Genomic DNA, 25,911 nt, shown 5'->3' on the forward strand with positions numbered 1-25,911 from the left:
AGCTTTCTCTTCCTCTCCTATCCTCCCAGTTCTAATCCCTGTTATCTATTTGATTGACCAAACCCTTTAATCACATAGCTATCTCGAGGATGGAAATGGCAGTGGCTAGATAATTAGCTGCTAGATAATGGATGCCTTTTTTTTCTTTCCAACAGCCATCCTCTCCTCCCTTGTTCGCTGGTCATTCCTGGAACAAGTTTATAGTTAATTGACTATTCATCACGAGCCATCTGATGCTTGCTGAGAGTTGCTTTCGCCAACATTCTCCACTTTTACCTCCCTGCATACAGATACCCGAGCACACAAAGGGAGGGAATGAGCAAGAAAGCTCCCAGTGAGCTTTACACACACACACTCACACACACACACACACACACACACACACACACACACACACACACACACACACACATGCACGCAGCACACACACACACACACAGACATACATAAACATACACAAACCACTACATGATTGTGCACACATCTAGATTCAGGTAAGCATGCCGAATGCAATTTAGTCAGGTTAGAGCTTGATTATCTGGTAAACAATGCAAAATTAATCAAAGACAAGGCAGTGCTGCGCGGAACGTGTGAGGGTGTTTAACCTTTGACAAACAGACAAAGCACAGATTGTGTGACCTTTGTCAAAGACGCCAACTCAGGAAACATACTGTGAAAGTTAATGTGAAGGTTTACTTTCCTGGGCACTGGTTGAGTTCACTCAGTTTGATACTGTGCACAAGTTTAAAACATTTTTTTTTTCTAACTTGTGGATGGCCACGATCACTATAGGAACCAATGGGCATGCTGTTCAGCATGGTAAAATACTACAGAGGGAGCACAACAGATATTTCTCTGCATAGCGTTATATTTCATTTTTGATCACTGGGTTTGGTCTTTAGAAACAATGCCTCGCACTGTGGTTGTTTACCATTATCTTTAATCTGTTGATGAGGACCAGCAATGACTAGTAGCACCATACCTGAACAGGTATGAACAGGTCAACAGGTCACATACATGAACCAAAGAGTGACAATCACTGCACACAACCCTGCAGCATTTGGTTTTGTTTTTTATAGCACTTCCGTGTTGGTATGGTCAGTTTTATGTTAGCTTGGGGTTGGTTTTGTGCTCTTATGGTCGGCTTTGTGTTGATATAGTTTGTTTTCTAAATCGGCTGGTTGGAAAGTGTGTAAATGTATGTATTGGTGTTATAAATGTCAGTCTTCATCCAAAGTTTTCTGTCCATACCTCTTGTACAGCTGCAGTCGACCCCGTGTTGCAAAGCACTGGTGGGCCATTACTGAAAAACAAGTACCCAGCATTTTCCACCATCCTGGGGATAAAATTTCACAGATTTTTGCTGCACAACGGGTCTGTTGGGTCCTTACGCATGCACTTATAACATTTGTGGAGTGATTCTGGAGTCTATATTATGGGCTTGCATTATAAAGCAGCAGAGAAAATGAATTATTAAGGGACATACCATAGATTTACTCAGGTAGAGACCCCTAAAATAGGTCTGGTGACGCCACTGGATTGCAGGAAGTCTTTTTCTAATCAGGGGACCAAAGCATTACCCAGTGATCCGTCATCAGGAACCTGCATTTCCCGCCATGAGGCAAACAGAATGACATTCGCATTTTTCCTCCAATTAAAGTACAACACTCCGTGGATAGCTACGGGATAAACTGCCTCCTAATCGGGCAGGTGGGCTGCGAGGACTCTGGGCGTCAGAAGGCTTTAGATCATTCCATTTATTATCAAGTTGATTTAATCAGCATTGCCCGCTGATTTGATGAATTGCTCTAATAAGCTGCTTGGTGAATTGTTCATCTTGGGGGGGGGAAGAACCAGTGTTCAAAAAGTCTTTGAAATACTGCCAAAACAGATAAATAAATATATAAGTAACAGTGGGCATTAAATGTGAAGGCAACACGTAAATAAGTTCTGACAAAGGTGTGATTTTGAAAGAAAAAAAGTGAGAGATTGAAATAAGGCGAGTGGAAAGCGAGAAGTGGACCTCACACAAACTTTCTTTTGTTAAGGAACCAGAGTTGAAGTAACTACTGAACATGCCAGTGAACAACACACTGATCTGTCATCTTGTTCTGAGACTAATCAGGCGTGTTAAGACTTTACATACCTTGCTATTTTATTTACATACATTCAACACTATGCAGCCGAAGAAATATATTTTGCATTAGAGAAATGTGATTGCGAGATTGCATTTTAAACTCTAGAAGTTAAAACTGACAGAATACAGAAATACAGAACCTACATACAGTGTGTGCACTAGTGTCAATTAAACTTGACTAAGGCTGTGATCAGGAACATACCAGTACGGCAGCTTGTTAACTTCACTCCATCATCCAATTTATTACCACAGAACACAGCAAAGGACAGTATGGCCAAGGTTTCATGCTCCAAATACTCTTTTTTTCATGCCTAATTTACACATACAGATGATTAATGAAACAGTAGTTGTTGTCACATGAGCTCCAGTGTGTGTGTGTGTGTGTGTGTGTGTGTGTGTGTGTGTGTGTGTGTGTGTGTGTGAGATGCTCTGGCACTAAATCAACCCCACACACTGCAGTGTGAACTCATGCAGAGACAAAGTAGTGTGGTGTGGTGGAGGTCTGTCCCATCTGCCTTTCACACAGATGTAGACACACACACACACGCACACGCACACAACGCACACACACACAACGCACACACACACACAAATGAGTCATTTATTCGATAGGAGGCTGTTTTGCAGTTAGCTCCTGTATTCATCTAGTCCAATATTTCTTTTGAGCCAAACTGTTTGACAAGTTAACAAATTATTATTATATTTTCAGCAAATATAATTAAAGTCGCAGACTTTATTTACAGTAATCAATTATGCACATGCTCTTTCTGTCCATGTTTGTTCACATGGGAGTGTTTAGATTTGTCATTTGTCCTCGTTCTTCAGACTACTGTGAGTCTTTGCGGGATTATTGTTACCTTGGAATAAACTGACATTGTGTGCTTGTGTGTGTATGTGCACGCTGCTTTTGCATATTAAAGAACCTTTCAACAATGCCAAAAACTTTAAATTACATCTTCTAATTATAATCAGAGGTTGCATTAAAACACATCAGCTTCTCCTAATACTATAATATTAACCTGGTACAACCAGTTTGATTTGATTGGCCTTGTTTGTGTAGTGACAATGCTGTAGCCACTGAACGCCTTCCTGAAGATGTGAAGTACTTGTAGGTGGTTGTAACACGTAACGAACCTCTGGTGCATTTGCTCATTAAGTTTGGTTCTTTAAGCTTTTTTTTCTTTCGATCAAACCTGAATCTACACCACGGGTTACTGGTACTAATACAATAACTTGAGAGTAAAATGACTTTGTATTATTTTTAAACTAATTGATAATCAAGGTTAAAACTGTACAAAAAAAAACATCATCTAAAATTTACATCACAAAAATATCATTCAGTGCCAGACTGGTGTCTCCGTGTAAAGAAAGAAATAGAAATGCAGCAAAAATGCACTCTTGAACGCCCCTTTTGTATTTTGGCAGATATAACATGACAAAGTGCCATCTAGGAATCCCATCCAGTGTGAAAAATAACTTTCTATCACGACTTTCTCTGCACTGGTGCCCCAGCACATACAGCTGGAGACTGTTTTTATTTGTTTCACCCCCTTCACCCCCTGTCTGCCAATGATGAGGAGCCACTATAGCCAGATTCAAAAAGAAGAGGAAGGATGAATGATGCAAGACAATAGTCCTGCAAAGTGGAGGCAGGAAGATGAGCAAGTAAGGCAGGAGGCAAATGGCAGTCTTGTACCAAATAGAGGGAAGGTTGAAAGTGTTTCAGCTATTCAAAGAGGGTTTGAGCGAGTGTAGCAACAAGTGACAAACGTCAGGGAGGGTCGTTTGTGCTCGCTCACGCTTAGCTTGCCTCTGGTTTGGGTTGCCAGGTGCCACAACACACATCCCCCAAGAAACAGAGACACTCCTATTCTATTTGTATCACTACAAAATTGTGAGATTAACTGGAGAAATAACCAATCAGGGGTACGGCGGAGTGTTAGCAGGTATGGATTTGCGTGCATTAGGAGGTGGGGCTTCCCCCTCAACAATACTGTGGCGGCATTGACGCATCGCTCCAATGAAGAGCAGGGGCCAGTGCGGTATTTAATATACAGTATGTTCTCCCCTGACTATCTACACTCTCTCTCACTCCTGTGTTGCATTTGTTAAACAGCCTCAGAGAGAAGGTCCTTGCTGAATTTAGAAGTTCTCTTTAATACAGTCAGGGTGCCATATTTTTCATTCAGAACAGCAATTTCACCAAAAGATGACATGTTTGCAGCTATGGTTCTAATTGGGCCTCCACATTAACTGTCAGCCTCGTTATGCATAAAATGCTGGGAAAATCCGCTGCAGACTCGGTTTGTATTTCACAGTACAACGCACACGATTGCTGCTGGGTTTCTTTGTATTTTCACACAGTGTAATTTTTATCACTGTAGAAACGAAAATGTGTCATCGCTACAATTGTGTTTGACTTTGTTTTAAAATACTGTGTAGAGATAAGTGATGTAAACAGCGTGGTTAATGTATATTATTTGGGTAGCAAGATAAGAAACAGTGGCTGAGTGAACGCACGCCAATGCATGATGGAGATAATGTGCTCTGTGTAACAAATTCTGCCTTTGTTCCTCATTAGAGGGAGCACAATGTACATTCATTATAACCGAGTCTCAGTCAGAATGAACATAATGCTGGGAGATGGATTTCGAGGCCATCTTGAATGTTGTTTTGATACCATCTTCACAAAGTACAGAATGTCTTGGGCTAAGGTTTTGTTTTGTTTTTTTTGTGAGCTGTGCTGAGGCCAGGATTGTATGGGAGGGGGTAAAATGGACCCAGCAGAAGGAGGTCAATTCCTCCTCCAAGGGGGAGCATGAACAATGCTGTGAAAACTGGTTTTAAAGAGATATGAGAAATTATATTTGCTATGTAGGCTAACTGTGTGCTGTTTGTTAATACGGATCAAGAATATGGGTGATCAGAGTTCATGGATTCCTTGTGTAAATATGCCATTGATTAATATTCTATTCATTAACTTCAAAGAGCTTGATAATTCATCTGCATCCAGAAAATCATACCAAGTAAGCTATTATCAATCCGTTTCAGCTTTGTTACTGTGCTGATTCTTATTATTACATTAAAGTGCAGTTGCATTCAGTGGTTACTGCTATATCGATTTTTGCTCATGCTAAGACTGACTAACTAGTAGGTGACAACTGAAGCTAAAGATTTACATCCAGCATAAATGGACTGTTTCCCTTTTTGGATGCTAAGCTAAACTTTGGCTAGCAAATGCTATTTCTAATCACTTTCAAGAAATGTGCAAAAGTCCAATCTCACCCAAGTTCATGGGTGAGATTGTGTTGAATGCTGAGCTGAAGTCAACAAACAGCGTTCTGCTGTAGCTGTCTTTTTTGTCCAGGTGTGTGAAGACTGAGTGGATGGCAGTGGATATGACATCATTCTGTGGATCTGCTGGTTTTGAATAAAGACCCTGTAGACTCATATAAACTCATATTTACTTTCAGCAGCATATTTCCTCTAAGAATCCATCTTTGTCTGTTTACAATGCACATTTACCAGCCAACAGTTCATTTCATAGTTTGGGTAAGGCACAGAATAAATGTTGATACAGCGTGTAAAATCTAAAAATAAGCAGCCTGCTAACAGCTTCAATTCTGCCCTTGACTTTATTGGGGTCAGCTGGGCACGGGGTGGTTGCAGCGACAGGACGGATCATGTTTTAAGGGGGACACTGCGATAATGGCATGCTGTGGATCAGACCGTGTGTGTGGGGGCTGACAGGGTAGCCAAAAGTCTATAAAAATACATGGCTGATGTGCTGACTGTGACACCATGACCCTGTGGAATAAATAACCACCCTGTGAATGTAAATGTCGGCGTGTGACCTTGTCTCCGAGACGGAAGGAGACAGCAACTTCCTGTTTTAAGTGCACGGAGGCAATGCACTCAATTGATACTGTCATAGAGTCTGCTGACCTTTCTGGCCAAACATGCTCGCTCTCACATGTCCACAGGTGGATGCGGAGCCATGCGGTCACATCCCCGCATGGATGTGTACACGCATGGAAACAAACACACATGTGGGCGCCTGTCCTGCGGTTTCATTGTCTCTCCCTTTCTTTGTTCAGTGCAGCATGAGGCCTGGTGTCGCCTGAACTCTCCCTAGCCTCGGACTGACACTGTACACAGACAGACACACACCTTACGTGAACACACTCTCACAGTGTGAAGTGACCTGAGTCACACAGAGAAGGCGGCATCGACATCAGAGGGTTGTGATGGGGGTTCTTGTCAGAGAGCCTGTTCTCACATCTGTCTCTGTTTTGACCTCTCCCTATGCTCTGAACTCGTCCCTGGCCAAACACACACACACGCACACGCACACACACATACACACAGCTGGCAGCTGAACCTAGAAATGACTGGACATGTCAAGACCAGCTCTGGCACACAACCCCACGCGCACATACGTACACATGATTCGTCTACTCTGGACAATTTCAAGAGCAATTAGTCCGTCCATGCCACCAGGGTTAGGCAGCACATCCGAACGTGCCCCAGAACCAGAGCAGAAACACTGCTAGCTAATGATGTGGAGCTGGCGGAAGGGTCGTCCATGACTTTGGCCAAGACTCGCTTAACATGATTTCTCTCTCCTTTTATTCAAATGCAGGCTGAGGGTTTGCATTCACAACTAATTGACTCAACTCTTCCCGCTGGCTGTGTCGTGTCCACTGTCACGTGTCACACACGACACTAAAAAAGCAGGGCCTTTTGTTTCGCTCATTATACGGAAAACAAGCGTGAAACACATTCTAGAAAAGCTAACAAGGCATATATTGACATAAAATATCTTGTATTAAGTAATAAATAAATGAATGATGCGTAAAATGTACCTTCAGAGAATCCCTCAGGTTCCTCTTAGTGTGGCTTATTAACATTAATGGCTGCTAGTCACTGTCGACATCACTGACAGGAACAGGCAAAGTTCAGGTACATCATCATAGCATCAGAGACGTGTGGCAGCAAACCTAGAAATTAAACGTGCAAAAAAAGACTGCCAATGTATCTTTGGGCCTTAAGAGGAAACTGTTTTGAAAAAAAAAAGAAGCAAGGAATAAAAACCTTGTTTTAATCAATGAGCTTATAGAAGACCATTATGCCTGCTCTGCCTGATACACCTCTGATTTCTTGGAGCTCTCAAAGAATCCAAGTATCAACCAGGTTTCTGCTGGGAGAAAGTTATTTAACACATGACACCAAATAAGATTGGAGGTTAAGCGTGGGACCTGAGAAAGCTTCTAGTTTTTCTTTTTTATCAACTTCTGTAGAACGTAGGGGTGTCACAGTTCCCCAAATCCACTCATCGACTTTACTTTTAAGGTCACAATTTCCATTTCAGTGCTCTGCCACTGTTAAACTTTCAGATCTAAATTTCCTAGGATCAACAGATTGTAGGTTTTATGCCTTGACAATTTTCATTTTCAGATTTTCAGATTAGGGTATCCAACAACAGTTTGACTTTACCCTGGTGGCTTAGGCAAGGATTTTTTATTATTATTATCATATTATTATATTATCAGTTGTTAATGAGCCAATGATTGTAAAGCACGGATGAGGCAACTGGCGCCAATATTATATGTTCTGCTTGAACTAACAAATATACAAAATGGCCCTTGACATGTCGCTCACCAGTGAGCACACATCCACAACATGCATACATGTTGCTTCTAATCACCTGTAAGCTGGTGTATGTACAATAGCATGTACAGCAGCATTTTTCATTGTGATGCTTATTAATAATTATGTACATGAAAGCTGCACTATGTAGTCTGAGAACAGCTTGTTTTTATTCACAAATACATATTTGAATTTGTGTTATCATCTCCTTAATATCGTAAATATTAAAATTATGAGTCAGAATTTCTTCTCCAAATTGCACAGTGTCCCTTTAAAATCCATCATCATTAAGTTAGCATTGTCATCTTAAGCGTGTTTGCATGCTGACATTAGTATTGAGCTAAGAGCAAAGCTTGACCTCACAGAGTCACTGCCATGGCTGAAGACTCTCACTCTTGTTTGTCAGACGTTCTTTTAAAAAGGTAAAATGCTGCTTTGCACCGTGTTTCACTCGGGTCATGAACTGTAGCTGCATCCCCCCCCAGCACTCCCCGTTCTGCCCCAGTGCACACTAGTTATTGAAATATACATGTTTTGATAATATCAATGATAAATAATTCATCATCTTTAATAAATAATCTGATAGTTATCTAAATTATCTAAAATATTAACCAAACATTAATTATAAATCTAATGAGGTTATACATATAATTATGTTCTCATATGATTGATGCTCCAGTGGCGAGCCGGTATGAAGGGATCCTCCAGGGACCTAAAGCTCAACACTTTCAATTACTTTGCTTTGTACACTTTCCTCAATCCAGCCTGTTTATTTGCAGTCTGGTAAAGGCACCCAACGTTTATTTGGCACCACCTGAGAAATCCTGCCAAGCTCAGGAAAAAAAAAAAAACAATTTTATCAAAATTTACATACTAATTGAAGCGACATAAAAGGGTTGACAGACACCTCAGCCCTTAGTGGCGCGTTGGAGATTAAGACCTCAGGAAGCGAGCTGCGGAGAAGTCTGCTCTTCCCGATGTGCGCACCGCATCCTTCATGATGAGCGGCGAGAGCTGCTTACCGCTTGTTGTGTCACATAAGTCACATACCGGCTACACGTGTCAAAAAAAAAGCCTTGGCACATACGGGGGCAACATGGCCGCGGTCTGAAACGCGAGCTGACGGGGACGGGAGATGAAAGGCTCGGAGGGGGGAGAGAAGAGAAAAAGGCTCGGCGCTCAACATGTGGCGGGCTGAAAAAAAATGAAAAAGTGAGTGGCACAACAGCGTGAACCCAGAGGAAGTTAGGGGAGCGGCAAGGCAGATCAGTGGCTTTCCCCCCCGTGGCAGATTACACAGAATACACACAATGAGAGACAGGAATATGGCAGCCGCTCACTTTTTCTCCCCTAATTATCAGACGCCATATTGGCTCTCTTCAGGAAGAGAGGAGGTAATTTTGTTTCTGAGTCCTTTTGGGAAATTAATTCATTTTACTAAAGTGACTTGGTAATTACAGTGACATCAAGGTTAATTGCCAAATCTGTATTGCTTTGGTGCCGTCAACGTCAAAGAAATCTGTTCTCTAAACACTCAGCGGTAGACAACAGACCGCACAAGCACACACGCGCGCACACACACGCGCGCAACCCCCACTTGGTTGTGTGTGTGCTTTTTGTCTGAACAAAAGCCTCCAGTCGTGCGCAAGCAGACAGGCACCGACACACATCCACAAAAACACACCATTACAAAGGCTTTAAAGATGCTATTGCTTCATGACTGAAAGGAAACGGTAAACAAAGCAAAAGGTCAAAAGACAGAAAAACACCACAGAAGGAGGAGTGCGGGCCATGAGTAATCTCTCCGACACCCAGTTTTTAGAAAATGTACAACAGGGCCACATGCGATATGACCCAAAAAAAGCTGTTCGCTTTAGTAATGAAGTCTTTTATCAGCTGATGACAATCCGCCCTTCCTCTGATGATCCGCTTTATCCGCGGCTTACTGTTCGCCGAGGGGTTGGCCGTGAATTCACACGGAAAAGTTTTCGTACCGAAAAAAAAAACAAACAAAAAAATTAAAAACCAAGGCAAAGTCACGGGGGTGAAAAACTTGGTAATCATTATTACGAAACAGAACGCATTAGATCCCCGGGGGACCGAATCAACAATAAAAAAGACATCGTCCTCATTAACGGATCAGAATAAAGGTGCCAGCTGCGGTTCTTATGAAGTATGTTTATTGAAAAAGTTGTGTGTGAGTACAGCATGCTCCACAAATATAACTGCTGATTTGCAATCCTCCTCCTTACCCTTTTATCCTTGAATAATTTGAATTGAATTATTTTTGCCTAATGTTGGTGCCCCTGCGCCGCTGCACCCCAATCAACGTACACTTTGATGTCTTCTTTAATGTGCTGGGTTTTTCGGTCTGTTTCTTCCCCCACGCCGGTCGGACAGTTTCCTCTAGACAATATTGCCCGCTCTGACATCAGTGGATAAATAAGGGATGCAATGAAAAGTAGAAACAAAAAAGATTGCTTTTAAAGTCCATTTGCTTCTGCTGCGCACCGTGACTGGCACTCCCGACGCTTTCATGTCTGGCAGGACATCTGTATAAAAAGGCAAGCGCTTCAAACACAATTAGAGGCAATTCAACAATCCCAGACAACCTCGCAAACAACGCGTCTTGCCATGACATGATTTTTTAAGGAACTCTTCAAAGAGCGCGTCTCTCTCAGAGCCCGAGAAGAAGTGCCAAGAAATAACTTAAATGTGCTGAAATAAATGGAAAACCAGCGCGTCCAAATGTTAGATCCCAAAGCCAACATCCGTCCCACGTTGCCGCCCGCTCGTGTCTGTGCATATGCCTCCCTCCATCCCGACAACAGGTGCTGCATCAGCCCAGACAGGATGTTCCTGGATGTTTCGGGGATCCCTCAGGCTTCTGTCTCCCGCTCGCCTGGTGCAGCTGCCAACAAGGGGACTGACAAAAGAATACACTGACCAACCAAAGACACACAAGAATCTACTGTGTGTATTTGCAAGAAAAATACAGCAGTGCCATGAAATACACGAGCAAAACAGAAGTAGTTTGTATAAATGTATCGAGGCTTTGCCTGCTACATGGAGGATTTTACACCAGAAATACATTTTTATAATACCAAACAGCTTCTGTGTTGGAACTGCTTCATTCCAACCTTGCATACTACAAGAGCTGTTCAGAGTCACATCTGGCAGGGATCGGGAGACTTCCCAACTGGAGTCAACTTTGATATTTGACACACACAGTCACAACGCATTAATTATCGGTTGCTAAGTTGATAAAGTTTGGTGCGTATGATGGTGCTCGTAGTGTTTTAAGGCGCCACTCCCGACATCATTTTAAATGTGATCTTCATTTACAAATGGCCACACCTCCCACTGCGCTCTGGTACTGTTATACAAAATAATTAGGCATCAACACCAGGATGTCAAAATGTTTTAATCTGATGTTGATGAAGGTTCCCAGTCATCCAGGCCGTGGTAATTCAAAGTGCTGTATCGTGGGCAATTGGATGTTTTTCAGTTTCTTGAAGACCACCACCAGCACATGATGCAACTCTTGGATATAATCTGAAAACTGAAAGCTGTTATTGCTGTTATAGTTGCTGTTATGTACTCATGTATATAACTGAAACATGGCGGGCTGACTCCCTTTTGTAGTGAATGAGCACAAAGAAAAATCAAGGCCAGCGCTCCCATTAAACTGTTTATTGTTCATATGATTCTCGCCACGCGGATGTTTTGGGCTAGACGCCCTTCTTCAGCGTGGGTTTCTGGCAAATTCAGTCCGTGTGGCAAGAATAGAACAAACAGTTTAATGGGAGTCTTGTCCTTGAGCTTTCTTTCTCTTGTCATTGTTTTTCCATGACTTCATCCTGAACGCGTGGCACTGGGAATAAACAACTTCTTAAAGTAACTCAAAATCGAATTACTTTGATTCTTTGCTTTTTGCACGTTGTTTACATTTTTTTTATCTTAATTTTTTTTTTGCCTGCCCTCATCAGAAAAAACAAAGTTATACGTCGAGCTCATTACGACCCATGTCGACCTTTCTTGACAGGCAGCTGTAGAAGTTAACACAGCTGCAGAGGACATGGACTGAAGTTGGATCAACAATGGAAAAGGCAGTCGAACAAGCGCAGGGAGACGGACGTTTGTGTCCAGAAACCAGAAGTCACCGGTGAGTTCTTCAACTTAGCAAAACGATGTAATGCCACGTACATTATTTAAAGTTGGTTACTCAGGTAACGTAGGCAGGTTTGTAACGGAAGTTGCAGATGCAACATAGTGATTTTAACCCAAACCACGATCTTGTCCTGAACCTAGTCAAGTGTTTTTAGTGGCTAAACCTAATGAAGCTGCGACTGTACAATGAAGGTCTGATACTTGTGTTGCTGGTTACCATCGCTGGTCACCATTTTTGGGAATGGTGTTGTTAAGTTATGAGGATCACTTGTTTTTTTTAGTATTTAGCACAACGTCAAAGCGCGCCATGCTGCATTTAAATCCATATATTACTTTAAGAAATGACAAATAAACTTTTAAGTCTTTGAATCCTTTTATTGAAAGACCTTGTAATAAAACAGAATGTTGATATTGACAATGTATTAAGCATGATACAGCACAGTATTTCACATGGTCTCCCATTAGCCCAGACATATAGCAAAATTTAAAGCAAATGAATCAAATTTGCAATAAATCTTGCTTTAATGTTTCAACATTTTACATGCTGACACTGTATTCCCTTTATTTTAGCAAAGCTCTTCTCTCTATATATTCGGACACATGTTTTAACATGGAAACATGGTGTTCTATTATAGACAGTAAGGATGATCTGTTATGTTTTATCATTAACAGATCCATAATATATACACCTATAAAGATGAAGATTTAAATTGAGCCCTCTAAATAAATGATCGGTTGTTTCTTACAATACTTAACCCAGGAGTTCACAGCACTTGTGCAACTCTCAGCCAATCAGAAATCAGCTCAAGGCCAGTTGATCCGTGATCAATGATGGGTCTTGATTTGCTCATTAGGCCCAGATGTGAAGTCTAATTAGGCTCACCAGTCTCAATTGGTGTTGTATTCGAAACACACACACGCACACACACACACTCACACACACACGGACACACACACACACACAAACACCCCAGCCCCCCAGCCAGCCCCGGACAACCTGAGCTTCCGGAGTGATCAATGTCTCTGTCATCCAGGGCTGTGTCCAGGGCGCCAGGCAGGGCCGGTGAGCCGCTGCGGCCAGGCTCGGGGCTGACATTAGCGGACGCGGGGTGAGTGATGTCAGCCTGCTGCTCCCGGGGGGCGGCAGAGGCAGGGGATCTGGCTCGGCCCAAAGCAGTGGGCTCGGAGAAAGGTCACTGCTCAGCCTGGTGTGATTAATAAGACAAGAAGCTGAGTGTCCCCAATGCCATTATCAATATCCGTGGCCACCAGCCGCCCATGCTGCATATGCAGTAGCAGTCACACAGATGCTAAATAGATAAATAAATAGATAAATAAAAAAATCAGACACACAGACACAACGTTTGGGATAGTTAAGTCTTACTGGCGTGCGTCAGTTCTGGTCACATTTGCTCATCAAAGCGAGAGGTCAGCTATCAATTAGATCATATTTATTCACAACAACAGCTCTGACTCAACCTGATTCTGGTAATGACTCACAGCGAACAAATCCGAGAGGTGAAAGTCTGGGACTAAAATGTCAGCACAGCCTCGGCGACAAACATGACATTTAAACAGACATCTGTTTCGCTGCTCCGTTTCCCCACCAACCAAAAATATTTATCCTTACTACCGTTATCCCATGTAAATCAGGGGAAGAAAAAAAAAATCACTCCCACTTGTATCGGAGAGACTGCAAGCCATTAAAAGGGGCACTGCTTAGTTTTGGAGAAGAAATTCACACTCAGATTTGAATATTTTCAATGTTAATTAGGTAATTAATCAACCTCAGGAATACGCATTTTATACCTAAGTGAATAAACAAGCTGATTTCAGGAGAAAGTCTCCAGAACACTGTTTGGAGCAACAAGGGTGGCAGGGTCCGCCACATTTAAACAAAGTAAAACAGTATGAAGCTGTGTTGTCCTCAGGTCAGTTTGTTTCGCAGATTTATTCAGTCACGTGTATTTAGTTTGTTTAGACATAAGAAATCTTTCTCTTCTGATGAAAATGTCGTCCCCAAAACCACACGCTGCTCCTTCAAAACAGCTCTGAGTCGTTATTTCTATGCAGCGTAGCCGCCGCAGCGAGGTCGAGACAAACTGATTTGGACATCAAAGCATGCAAAAGAAGTTCATAAAGATGCCGGAATGATCATTTGATTTCACCCCCATCCATCCGTTTCTCCTCTCCATCCGCCGATATTAGCTTTTTAGTTAAACCCATCAGCACCAACCAACAAGCAAATCTTGCTTCCTTAAATCAATTAGCCTCCGCATGTTGAGTGTAACTAATAGCCCTGCTGAATCCCAGATTAAATATGCTAGATACAAGCCGAGTATGAAGCGGGATAGTTAAGATAATTAAGAGTGATAAATCCTTGAGAGGAGGGGGAGGAGGGGGGGGAGGAGGGGGGGAGGATGCGAGAGCCAAGTGTAAGTGAGGAGAGGAAAGACAGCTTGAGAAAAAGGCAGGAGGTCAAGACGGGACGGTTTAATGGGATGAGAGGCCAAAAGAGCAAGAAAAGAGGAAGAGGGAAATAAAAACGACGCGTGAATGTGAGCTGGAGAGCCAGTGATGGAGCGGGAGTTGTTTTCAGCCTCGCCTCGAGCGGCCCAGATGGCAAGGGCTCGTCTTCGTCTAGCCCTCGGTGCATTTGGCAGCAGCTACTCTTCACTGCTGGCTACTGTACATCTCGTTCTGTCTCTCCCCTCCCAACCCCCGCCCCCTCGTTCTCTCTCCCTCTCTCTCTCTCTCTCACGTCGGAAGGCCACATTAGCGAGTGCCGTGAAAGATTACCCCACATTTTCACACTCCACAAAGTCTTCTGTTTTAACACTCTGACCTCTGTCTCACACTGCTCCTGCATCCAGCTGTACTGTACAGCACGGCCCGCTGCGCTCATGTCTCCTTCAGTGCTTCTTCTGTTCCACTGTGATGCAAATCAACCCTTTTATTTATAGATATGTTCGTGCACTCGAAGTCGCAGAATGCATTTCTCGAGACATATGTCTCCGAAGCCTTGAGACAATATGCCGAGTGCCTGAAACACTCAGAAGTGTTTCCTTAAGTGAAGTGAAGTGAATTTTTAACCGCGGTGAAAGTAAAATAAACATTTCCTTTCTCAGCCCCCCCCCCAGGTTAAATGTTCTGCTCTCTCTTATTATGCCAAATATATGTCATAAAAAAAAGCATTTTGTATTTCTTTTCTGGTAAATTATTCTTTCAATCCTGCACTCAGGTATACACAAACATTTATCTGATGACGCTTTGTGCATTTGCAAATTCATATCAATTTTCCAATGTGAAGTTTCTTGCAAAGAGCCAGTAATTTGGTAATAATTATGGGTACAACGGAGACAGTGATCAACTGTTACAACTCAAATCAGTTAATTCCAATTTAATGCTAGCTTAGTGAGAGATCAGCTGAACAGGCAAGATCTTTTCTTTTTTTAAAGTGAAATTTGTCTGCAACATACAATTCAGCATCTACAAAGAATAGACACCTAAGGAAGTGATCAATGATAAATTGTTACTACAACTGGTTACAAAGTCAATTCAAGCCGGTTGACTTGTTAATAAAGGCAGACTCATTTGTAAAATTTGAAAACGTTGGCTACGGGTGGTCCGGATGGGGAAGGTCAAATTTTTCTGTGAAATTTAGAGTAAACATAGGGAATTATTGGGAAAACCTGAAAAAATAGAAATTATTTATAAGTCAATTATCATATTTATTTATTTAACATTTTATTAACCAGGAACATTCAAATTGAAATTCAAATCCTGGCTAAGACAGCAGCATTTATAAGTTTCCCAAAAACGGAATAAACAACAACATTGATCAAAGTTTTACATTAAAATTAATAAGCAACACAGTTAAAGCAAGATTCATATGACATCAAAACAATGATTTTATCATCTTGGCCTACTTATCATATAATCAAGTCCATACTTACCGCAGTTAACCCTTAGCTTGTAAGTTGTAGTAACCATAGACATAATATACATAGAGGCCTCATAGACTGACGCTGCCTACTGGAGCTAACGTATCAGCATGGCCGCCATCTTGGATGGGTCTCCAATGCGCCCCTCCTGCATTTATTTATATAACCCTTCTATTTCTAGTGCTCTCTGTTAGCTTGTCAGTTCCAGTGGTGGGGTGTGGGTCAGAGGGCTGAGTTTGGATATCACTTGGCAAAAACTTGGTTTACATTTCAGATAGCAGATAGATGTGGTTGTTGTCATTTTCATTCCATTTCCACATCTCCTCATGTAACTATGTGGGATTTGTGAAATGAGGGAAGTATAGGTGGAGGCTAACAGTCACACAGTGGGTGGTAGCTTCTAGCTACCTTCGAACTGCTGCGGTGCCCCAGCAAATAAGCTAAGCTAAGCCATGTTAGGCAATCAGATCTAACGCTTGAAAGTTTTTTTGTTTTTAAACTCACAACACAAAAGCTCTAAATACGCTGACTGGGACTGTAATGGTTGTAGTTATAAAGCAATCAACATGCTTATTCAAAATCACATTTCACAATATGAAATCATTGTTCATCTGAAATGTTAATCTATTACTGATTATTCGTCTGATAGTATTAAATTGGCTTAATGGCAAAGAATGCCAGAAACAGATTGTTTTACAGCTTCACACACAGTTGGATTCATACGCCAGAAACCTTATGAGGTCTGTCTTTCCCACCAGGCTAATAAAATCCCTCTGGAGCTCTCCATCACTGTGAGAGATGCTTTATATTTCCCTCTGTCATCCCCGTCAGAAGCAGGCCCCTGATTTAGAGTGAGCCACACAACAATGACTTTTATTAGGGAGGTAAATATTAGTGTAGGGAGGGCGTGATGCGTTGAGCGTGTGAAGGCGGCGCCGGGATCATCTGAGCGATGGCGAACTTCAGTCTGTTGTCACTTCCCAGAGTCTAATCAATTGTTCTCATCAATAGCTTTGTTCTGTTGGACTGTGTCCTCGATTTAATGAGATAACGGGGAATAAAGGCACACTCTTGACTTTTGCAACTTTAAAAAACTTTGTAAGTCAAGTTTTTGAAGAAACACCCACACAGGCCCCATGAGATTAATCTGTGAAAATGTTGATGTAGAGGTGGACGGACGCACACGCACAACCATCCCTGCCGTGACATTACAATAAGGCGAAAAAAGCATATGCACGCGAGCCCGCTGCGCATTTCACGTGGAGTTTTTGGGATACATTGGATGCGCTGGAAACAGCTCAGCAGTGCTTTTGAAGCAGCGCAGCAGGACATGAGAGAGACTCTGTGGTTAAGCGGTGCATCATATTTTATAAGACGTCTCCTCTCCTCTCATGGGCTTCTCCCCGGCTCGCGCTGCAGCCGTCGCTTGTCGGCTGCGGAGCATCGCAGCCAGACCACAAAGAGACAAGTAAAGCTCGAAAGTGCCACGGCAAACTGGAAATAATGAAAATGGCTCGAGGCCTTTTCAAGTGTGATCTGACGTGACGTGTAAAAACTTTTTTCCTGAATGAACAAGCTGTTCTCAGAGGAAAATAAGGTCCCCAGAACACTGTTTGAAGCTAGAAAGGTGGCAGGGTCCGCCACACGTAAACAAAGTAAGTATGAAATTGCGTTGTCCTATAAGGTCCACCTGTTCATTCAGTCATGAAAACAAAGAGAGTAAGGGGGGACAGGGATTGTCAGTAATATTAAGTATCTAACTTATATTCATCAAAACCACCACCTATCATCCACGCCGCAGCGACACTGCGTCGTGAAGGTGAAGGGGTTTTCCAAATGGCATCCTCAGGAGCGCCCTCCCACTCGTTCTCCACAGCCGCGCCGAATAAAGCATGATTTCCCTTTGTAATGGCTGCCGTGACGGCTTCGAGATTAGCCGAGATAAATATGAAGACCGGCGGTTTTTACTACATGGCTCATTGGCGTGGCAGATGACAGTTATTACATGCTGCGGGTTAAGAGGAGGAATCCGTAGAAGAGAGCGCGGAGGAATGGCAAAAGGCAGATGGATGATAATGGCGGAGCAGATGTTTTTCCTTCTTTCTTTTTTTTTTTTTTTTAAAGAATGAAAAATAAACATTTGCTTAATGATTTCTCAACAGATTTTTGAATAAAAGCAATTCCCACAGAAAACTGCACTAAGGAGGAAGGTGCGGGAACACACAATTTATGTCATCTCCCTTGTTAAGTAATCGCAATATTTCAGGATGCTTCCCATGCTGTCATTTCTCTTTTAAAAGATGTACATCTAAATATATACTTTAATAAGAGATGGAGGAAAGTTCCCGTGTGTAAAAAAAATGAACCGTAATTTGCAGTGACAAACCTTGTGTTTGAGAATTGACTGCATAACTTTGCTTTACCGACTGTGGAGAACAACAAACACACACAGGCTGCAGGGCTTTTTATCATGAAGACTGGGTGAATCACTGGGATACATTGCAATCGGGGAAGGTGACGAGAGCTATACTGTGATCAGCCACAGTCTTCAAGCCTGACATGACTAACAGCAGGAGATGGTGGATTTTTTTTTTTTTTTTTTTTTTGCAAAGCAGCATAAAGCTTAAATTGTAAAGACAGGTTCTACCATGTTTATTCTCCCGTAGGAAAGCGACTCTGACATCGGCCTTCTGGATTTGACTGTTATCTCTCAAGTGGCTGCAGCTGTGGTGCCCCAATCATGTGTGTTGCCATTTGATATTTCAGGGTATAGATAAACTTATTTGCCATGAATATGAAAAAACGATTGATATTCAGCTGTATACTGGTTAATTTACTTTGGCTTAATTTGATTATCTGGATTCAATCCAGCGAGTCTGGCTCTGTCTGAAAGTGAAAAAGTTGGGAGCTTCAACAGTGGTTAATTGGTTGTAGGCCAACTTATTTACCTCTGAGGGGGCTCGGCACGTCTCCAGTCTTATGTTAGTCTATGAAGCTAGCAGTGTTGAAATCTGGGTCCAGGGACCCACAAAGATCTTTAAGGGGTCTCCAGTGAAAAGACATTTATTTTGACAATAATTCCACCCATAAGTAACATCATGAAAGAAATATGTGTCTATTCTGGTCCTGGGTTTAAGGCAAATTTTAAACAACAAAAAAAAAAAATGAAAACGCAAAATTCTTATCAGACCGGGGTCCCTGGGATAAAATCTTTACAAATTACAGTCCATGGTGTAATGTATGTTAGAGAGAACAATAGAAGAACAACTGAATGAGCGACACGTTACCTGTTTGCAGCCTCCAATTTAGTGTAGAGCGCTTCATGCTGTGAATATGGACATGCACAATACAAGTGGTATTGGTTTTGTCTAACTAGTGAGAGTATTTCCTTAAAAAAAGAAATACTACAACTTGAGCACTAAAAGACAAAGGCAAAGGACTAAGAGGCAACATCTAGGATAGGAGGACGGACACAAGAAGAAACAGCAGCTTGAACTTTATCTAAAGGCGTGGAGTCTTTCATTGATGACAGGTATAATGCGTATAGTTCTCTGCTTACCACAGGGCAGCTTATCAGCTTCCAGGGAGGATGTGGACAACACATGATGTGTTATTGTGCTCGTTCGGGGTTGATGCCAGTGTGGGTGTGCTGTGAGTTTCATGGCCTGTCCACAGGCAGTCTGCTCAGACACTTCCTCAAAACAGAAGGCTTCTGCCGGCACCCGTGGTCTTTCTGGCGGCGTGGACGAAACATAAAGCATTCTACTGGTAGGGAGCTGCTAGGTTTCTAAACCAGTCAGCGATCCCTTCAGAGTGGATCTGATCTTGTTGACAGGCAAGCAATATTTATAGTTTCACCCAGAACACTCAGAGACAACACAAGATGTTACAGCTGCGGCGCGTTTGAGAGTACAGATTCTCTCTACCTGTGAGCTCGCAACTTGTTTGTGTCTAACCTAACAAGATCTGTGCACGGCTCCCTGCTCTGTGGCTGTTTCCTCGGATTAGAGCTGACTGCAAATTCTTTGTTGGTATTCAATTGAAATTCACCTCATTTGCACTAAACTTTATCAAAACAGGTATGAAAAAGGTGCTGCTTAAAAAAAACAAAAAAACAAAAACTGAGAGCAGACAAACATAAAAACACGGAGGGAGACGAAAAGACAACCGAACAATATAAAACTTAGAGTGAGCAGTGAGATCACTTCCTGGTTTTTCGCCAAACGAATACGAGTTTATTCATAAAGCGACCCGAGTGTTATAACTTGACCTCGGAATATGAACAGCTTCAATCTCAAGTGTACTAATGAAGAAAAAAAAGAGAAAAAAAAAGGAAACAGAATGAATCTTTTTATAGCTATTTATCTCGCACCTCCGTGAAGCTTTCCTAGCAGCAGTTTTAACAAACCACCGAGTCAGGTTTCCTCTCCGCTTCCCGGCTTACTCTGAAAAATAATTGGGGATAATGAGCTGTAATCCATTTAAAGCCTGAGCACGCTTGTCCAAAAACATGTAATGCACTACTCGCACGGTCCCCTGACAGGTGCTGCACGGGCCTGCACCTCTGGGTCTGTGCAACAAAGATGCCAAGAAATGCCGTGTGACTGTGCCAAAAAAAAAAAAAAAAATCGAGGACTGTCATTTTTGGAGGATGCTGGGATTGAAAGTGACGACAGAGTCTTTTAAATAATTGTTTCCATAAAAAGCTTCTAAAAATACGCAGCCTCTCAACATTTCTCCACCATGTTGCCACAGCTACAGCTCAAATCACTCACATCGATACATTCGCCTGCTGTATTCTTTGTCACCCCCCCTTGCAAAGCGTCGCATAGCTGCAAGTCTGTTCACTCAATGCAACAATCAGAAATGACCTTAATGCTGACAACAAGGACACCAGCAATGGATTACTTGTCAATTTGACTGCATAACAGAATCATGGAGTTGGAAGATGAATTACCCCGCAAACCAGGCAAGACAAGTGGTGTGTGTGTTCATTTAAACCCGATTTATGTATTTAACGGCTTACGACGGGGTGTACGTGACAGAGTGCCACCAGGCGCTTAATTCAGATGTATTACAGCTAACGCAGCGCGCTCCTGACTGACAGGCAAAACATAACGCGTGGAAACAATTATTCATGAGCTCTGTAGAATTCCGCGTTCGGTGACCACTCAGTTTGATGATAAATGCTTTGTTTTTTGGCTGAAATTAATTTCCCTCCGCGAGCGTCCATTTGTGCATGTGTGCAGTGGCGGTGAGCTACTGGTCCTTTTCTTTGACAAGTGCCCTCAGTGCTATCATCATTGTCGTCAACAATGCTGCCGCTGTTACTGATTTAATCATAGGCTGTCAATGTGTCCGCTGGAAGCTTTGTGTTCCACGTTTGATCGTTAAGTGTTGCGGACCGTCTGTACAAAAGGAAGGCCACTCTTGATCAATATGTCAACAGCGATGACAGGCTCGTCCCTGAGAAACGTCTGTAGTGTTTGGCTTCACTTATACATTTATGCATGGCAGAAATTGTGCATAAGCAATGTTCTTATCTTCGTATGTGTGTGTGCGCGCTTGATTTTGTGTCATGCATGCGAGGGTGAGGCCAGAGGTGTGGCACAGGCCTCTCCTGAGATCTGACTGGGCCCCGGTGATGCCGCTGCCTACAGCAGACGGTGACAGGCAGCTGGGTTTTTAGTATCGCCTACAGGGGAACTGGCCCAGGGACCCGGGACCAGTGTGTCTGTATGACGTGTTGTGTTACGTCACAAAAGAAATACAAAGTTACTTCAAAGACGCAAAACGACCTAAAAGACACACAAAATGGCTACAAAAAGATCAAAACTGACTATAAAGAGTAACAAAGAGAGGCTAAATGACCACAAAGACACAAATAGATTTTCTTTAAATGCTCTCAAAGAGAGGCTAAATTTTAACATAGAGACACAAAATGGCCATCAAGAGATCAAAAACTACCAAAAAGAGAGAAAATGGCCGAAAGGCGAAGCAAAATGTACGCAGATAGACACAAAAAGACCATAAAGGGATAAAAACGATCACATAAAGACATAAAACAACCACAGTTACTCAGACAATAAGAATTAAAACAATTGGATAATTGCAAAATGACCACAGAGAGACAGAGAAACCACAAAGAAACACAAAACACAAGATGAGAAACAACCATAGGCTGAACTGTGCGCCTGTCTCGTCCTCCCTTCAGAGGGTTGTGAACCCACACATGTATGTAAATTAACCTTAACATGTGCACACACATCTGGATTTTGTCATGTTTGTGTGCCCGTCTGGCCCTCACTATTTTCCGCATGGCCACTTATCAGTTTAATATGCTCCACTCACCTCTTGAATTCATCCCTCGGCCCGTCGCTTCGTGCCCGGTGGTTGCAGCATGGAGCCTGTGACACCGCGATCCTTCGTCTCCACGCCGCCTTATTATGTGATATCTCTCTTCCTCCTTACGCCTGATCTTCTGGAACCTTCATCGAGCAGAGGGAAAGAAATGCACAAACAAAAACAACATCATTAAACTCTGAAATTCTTTATTCATTTGAGCGTTCAGGCTCCACGCATCACATCTATTTAGAGCGCGCAAATTGATTCAATTTGCCGTGTTTGCATCACGCTTAATTCAGCGGCCCTTTCTCTGAGCTGTAAAACACGCGCCGTCTGGGAGATGGTTTTATTTGTACTTTTAAATATTTTTTTTTTGCACTTTAACCGCAAATGTGTCTTCCTATGAAATCTCATTTATTAATGTAAATGAACAGACAAAGGCAGCAGGGGGGAAAAAGCTAGATTAGGTTGTCAAGTAGCTACAGCAGTGATTTGTCTGATGTTATGATTGTTTAAGCTAAACAGAAGATTTATCTCTCAGAAAATGAACAACAGTCACACACAAAACTGCTGGTAAATATGTACGATGAGGTACCGCCACCGAAAACCATTTAGCCGCTACGAGACAGCCAACCATACAGCCAGACTACTAATTAGACAGAACCAGAGCAGTGCAAAAAATGGCCAAATCACATCACAAATTTTGATATTGTGTTAAGTCATTTTGACATCTATGAACAAATCACTGTTCAAAAGCAGCGGCCATTTCTACGCCAACATCATCGTGTTTTGTTGTCTTTGTTAGAAATAGAAAAAAAAACTCTCCAAGCTAACAAACTTGCTAACTGACAGGTGTTGTGCTGCTAGAAAATTCATTAGCTCGGCTGCTAATGTAACACTGACAGCTGTCTGCAAAGCCTTTTCTTTTCCAAGGAACAAAAGTGGACGGTGCAAATGAAGCTAATAAGAGAGGATGCTTCCTCCGTCCTGAACTGCTCAACCCCTCAAAGGTCAGCGCTGTCAAAACGGCTTCTTCCCGGTCATGAAAAATCTCTGCAGGGCTTAATCAATTAATTTTCCCATTAAATTTTGCAGCTTTAAATAGTGGGGCGACCAGACGTTTACTCAAATGTACAGCTGTATAAAGAATGCAGGGCAACAGTACATCGATGAACACTAAACTTTTATCTCTTAGAATATCAGAACCCAAATGCCCAATTTCCCATAAAGAATCCACCAAAGCACCTAAAGCAAGGCTAAATCAATAGCATGTACAGGTTAATAGCAGTCGTGTTTTTGTAAGCTGGCACATCAACTATTAATTAGCTGGTGATTAGAGTCAGCTGGCAAGAATGATTCACAGCCTGAGGAGGCTATTGTCCTTGTGCTCCGGCAGGATAAATCAGCCAGTATTAAAGAGGGAGATAAAGGTTCTCTCTCAACATGTATCTGTGTGTCCTTTATGCAAGCACAGTCACAAAACAATAGAACAAAAAGGACGCAGAATTAGCATTCGCATCCGCACAGAGGCTGTAGAGTACACACCTGCCACTACAACTGCTCGATTTCTGAAGTTTTCTTTCGAAGACAACTTGGGACAGAATGTTTTGCACGAGGACACAACGAGCATCGACTCGGCATTGATTTTCACATCATCCAAAGAGACTGAGGCAGAAATAAATATGTAAGAATAGGGGAAAACAGAGGGTGGAAATCATGTCGGCGGCTGCTTTGATAAATCGACTCAAAGAGCTCTGGACGTGAACAAATGAGAAAAAGAGATGTTTGGTAAATTTCAGAGTCCAACTCTTGTGTGGGCGCCAGCGACACGGCCGCTACACACCCACCACAAGGCAGCAGCCACGTTTGATTGGTCCCTTTCTGTCCTCTGCGCTCCAATTCTTCCCCCTCATATAGTCTAAATGAATCCCCTGCAGCTCAGAGACAAATTCTTCTTCGTTTTTTTTTTTTTTTTTTTTTTTTTGTGCCTGGGATATTGTTTTCACTCTCTGGCATTCATGTTGCAACGAAGGATAATTGGAATGCACACCTCCGTGTTCGAGATCTGAATGTGGGGGAAAAACTGAGAGGATATTGGATTGCAATTCAAGTGTTTATAGTGTCTGGTTCTTGTGTGTCTGTGTAGGTTCGGCGGTTGATTACAAAGGTTTTGTGCACGCTGTCAGAAACGACGGTGCCGCAACGCCACGGGAAGACATTTTTTTTTTGTTGTCACCCTTTGTTATTTTATTATTCCTCTACATCAAAATTTCAAAAGTTAATTTCGTTGACTTTAACGTATCAATCTTTGAAATGTAGGTCTGAAAAAAAAAAAGTGCGTTTGCAAATTTAAAAAAAAAATAAACCTGTTAAAGTGTGTATTTCGAGGGATAAAAGCCTCAGATAGAAAATAAGAAAATAATGCTGTCTTTTAAATCAATCCGCGCTCCCAGAGGGTCTCAAACTCTGAAGCAACGTCTACCCCAAATAAACATCAGTGCTCAGACTGCTCAGACATAAAAGGAGATGAAAAGAGGACATATGTCAAATACAAATCATGTTTCTGGCTTTGGAAAGCAGAGTGCAGTGTAAATAGATCAGGGACCCCTCAAAAGCAATTACCGCTATGATTCCCACAGTGAAAAAACAGGTGTCAAAAGATCCAAACCTCAGAGGTCAGATTTCATATTCTCTCTGTTGTTTCGAGACACGTTTGAAATAGATAAATGCTCGTGAGTGCTTTGTTTTGTTTTCTGCGAACCCTGATGTGATGTTAAAATATAAACAATTTGACTTCGTGTCAAAATAGAGCTTCAACGCTCTGACGTTCTGACTTGCTGCTACATAATGGGTGTGCAGAATGGGACCCAAATGCAGGACAAGGCTGGGCAAGAACTGAACAAAAAGTGAGCTTTTGATAACAAAATAACCGAGACTTTCTCAGCAGAGTAAAGGAACAGCAAAAACGCCAGGATCAAAAGCCAGAAACAAACCACAGGAAAGGGACACTGACTGTATACACGAGGGCCGGTCGACTAACAGGACACAGGTGAGCGCAGGGAAAAAGGGGCGTGGCTTCACACAAAAGCGGGGGAAATCATAAGCAATAACATGTCACATGAGGGCGGGACGTCAGAATGAAACAGGAAATAACTGAACCACAAACTCAAGACATGACAGCTAATATCACAACTTCTCAACACTTTCAGACACTGGAGCTGCCGCTGGTGGTTAATGACAACTAACCTGTGTATTATTTTCTAGATTATTTGCTTAGAAGTTTGGTCTATAAAATGTCAGGAAATGGTAAAACTAATGGCCCGAGTAAAACTCATTATTATCATGTATCTACACGGGCTTTTGCTTTTCCGAAAAATCTTAGTTTAAAGCCACATTATGTAACTTTTGTCCTTGAAATATAGGAGCTTTGTGGTGAAATAATGAAAAAAAGAAGGTAAGGAGGGACGCTGCTTGGCTTCAGCGAGTGCAAAGAAGCCGTGTGATGAAGTGCTGTGTCATTTTCAACATCTGGAGTTGTGCTGATTGGCTACTGGCCACTCAAGCTCCAACAGTTTATGCGTAGAACCCCGTCCACTCTAATGCCCGTCCTGACAGTTCATGTCTCAGCATGCAAGTTAATCCCACCAGGCAGAATCCATTCTAACC

General features: G+C 42.3%; 1 long non-coding RNA gene across 1 annotated transcript in view; it reads left to right on the top strand.

Moving 5' to 3' along the window:
- The window catches only part of LOC119032694, an 80,070-nt gene that overhangs the window by 38,864 nt on the left and 15,295 nt on the right, over positions 1 to 25,911 (top strand). Inside the window, exon 2 of the long non-coding RNA XR_005079007.1 lies at positions 11,832 to 11,951. This is a non-coding gene — a long non-coding RNA (uncharacterized LOC119032694). The remainder of the gene's footprint in view (positions 1 to 11,831; positions 11,952 to 25,911) is intronic.

This window comes from Acanthopagrus latus, chromosome 14, assembly GCF_904848185.1.
Source record: "Acanthopagrus latus isolate v.2019 chromosome 14, fAcaLat1.1, whole genome shotgun sequence".
Lineage (NCBI taxonomy): Eukaryota > Metazoa > Chordata > Actinopteri > Spariformes > Sparidae > Acanthopagrus > Acanthopagrus latus.